General features: G+C 44.3%; 1 pseudogene; it reads right to left on the bottom strand.

The window, feature by feature from the left end:
- Positions 1-1,379: 1,379 nt before the first annotated feature.
- LOC102256493 lies at positions 1,380-2,325 on the bottom strand (annotated as a pseudogene).
- Between the last annotated feature and the right edge of the window lies 1 nt (position 2,326).

The following is a 2,326-nucleotide window of genomic DNA, read 5'->3' as shown; positions in this document are numbered from 1 at the left end:
ACCTCTAGGACTAGAAATCAGATCTCACAACTGGCATTCTAATATGATTATGTGTTAACATGCTGTCTCTCAGAATTTAGTACTACAGAAAATTTTTCTTTATAAAGGGTATGAGGCCAACAAAATTTAATTTCATTAAGAAGAGTTATACATACAAAGAGATCTAGAAGTTGTACCTAGTTCCACTTTTTTGGATATCCTGAACTAGCTAATGTTTTTACCTAGACAGAATTTAGCTTAATTCTGTTATTTCAAAGGTTTTAAGGATATTGTCCTTCGCATGATTATAGTGTTGCTGTTATTGAATACTATCTATGTAGAACTCAGAATAACACCTTATTTGGAAATAGGGTATTTGCCGACGTAATTAAGGGTGGGAAAACATCATATTGCATTACGGGTGGGCCCTAAATCCAATTAGAGTATTCTTATGCTGGACACCGCAAAAGATACACACACATAGAACAAGAGATATGACAAGTGAGATAGGTTTAGAGTTACACTGCCACGAGTCAAGGAATGCCAAAAGCTGGAAGAAGTAAGGAAAGATCCTTCCCCTAGAGCAGTGGTTCTCAACCTTCCTAATGCCGCGACCCTTTAATACAGTTCCTCATGCTGTGGTGACCCCCAATTTCATTGTTACAAATTGAACATAATTAAAGCATAGTGATTAATCACAAAAACAATATGTAATTATATATGTGTTTTCCGATGGTCTAAGGCGACCCCTGTGAAAGGGTCGTTCAACCCCCAAAGGGGTCGCGACTCACAGGTTGAGAACCGCTGCCCTAAAGCCTTAGGAAGGAAAAACCTTCATATAAGACTTCTAGACACTAAAAGAACTGTAAGAAAATAAATTTCTGGTTTTTAAGTTACCCAGTTTTTGGTAACTGTATGGAAGTACTAGGAAAATAAAACAATAATATTAAATGAAATCTGTTGAATTTCAAGGATTATTTACTGTTATATTAGTATAACACACTATGCATTCAAGGTGATTTAACCTTTTAAAGACTATTTTTCTTTGTTTTCTGTGTAATTTCCTTCTTGTTATACAAACTATTCTCATTCTCGCATGTATTCTTACACTTGTTCCCTCCTTTTCTGATTTTTTTTGTTGTTGTTTCATTTTGTTGCTGTTGTTTCATTGCTCTTATTTGCTTATTTGTTTCTGTCCAGGAGGAAGACTATTTAGTTGTTTGCTGTGTTGATTTGATTACTTGTATTTTGGTTTCTGTGAAGGAGATTTTAAAGTAGGAGGTGGTTAGATAACGAAATCTTAGAGCTGTTGGTGGGTTTAAATCTGATGGAAATATAAGGTGTGGTTTATAGAATATGAAATGGTTAAAACCATTTCTAAGGAATAAAGAATTTTTTTCTCTGAGGTGTCTTTTTAATATTAGATAGAAATCAACGCAAAGGGCTAGAGCTCTACAATTCCAAAGGCATGAAAAAAATGCTTAAGTTACTCCCAGAATCCGCTGCAGGCGAGTCTCGTTCCTCAGCTCAGACGAGCGAGAGGAAAATGAAAGGCAGGAGGGGTACACGGAGGGAGAAGGCCTCCTAGGGTAGGCGCACGGCTCCGGATGCCGGCGGCACGCGGCCCAAGGAGTCCTTGCAGCCAACAGCGCTTCTAATATCTATTTCATCTCAAGTCCTTCCGAGGGTCTCGCCAGCATCATACGAAGCAGCAGTACTTCTTCCACCAGGACTTGGAGAGGGTTCTCATTTTGTCCGGAGTCCTGTTCTTGGGTTTCTTTGGCTGCTGCTGCGTGTCCGAGTACTGGATGGCGGCCACGATGGCCGCGTCACAGACCTCTTTGAGGTCCTTCTGAGTCAAGGCCGAGCACTCGATGTAGGAGGCGGCCTTGATCTCCTGAGCACACAGCTTGGCCGCCTCCTCGGGCACCGGCTTCTCCTTGCACTTGTCCAGCTCGATGGGGACTTTGATGTCTTCCCGGAGGTCCGACTGCGTGCCCACGAGGATGATGGGGGCTTTGGGGCAGTGGCGCCAGATCTCGGGCACCCACTTCTCCGTGACGTTCTGGAAGGAGGAAGGGCTGACCACGCGGAAGCACAGCAGGAAGATGTCCACGTTGGTGTAGCAGAGGCCGCAGCCTGTCGAACTCGTCCTGTCCCGCCGTCACAGAGCTGGAGTCTCACGGGCTGCCCATCCACAGACACCACAGCAGAGAAGTTGTCGAAGGCGGTGGGGATGCACTCGGTGGGGTACCCCTTGGTCGTGTAGCTCACCACCAGGTTGGTCTTGCCCACCGCGCCTTCGCAGACCAGCAAGCACTTGATGCCGCGGCCCTCGGTGCGGTGC

This window comes from Myotis brandtii, unplaced genomic scaffold (assembly GCF_000412655.1).
Source record: "Myotis brandtii unplaced genomic scaffold, ASM41265v1 scaffold259, whole genome shotgun sequence".
NCBI classification, from domain to species: domain Eukaryota; kingdom Metazoa; phylum Chordata; class Mammalia; order Chiroptera; family Vespertilionidae; genus Myotis; species Myotis brandtii.
The sequence above is the reverse complement of the archived record's forward strand: the minus strand, read 5'-3'. Positions and strand labels throughout refer to the sequence as shown.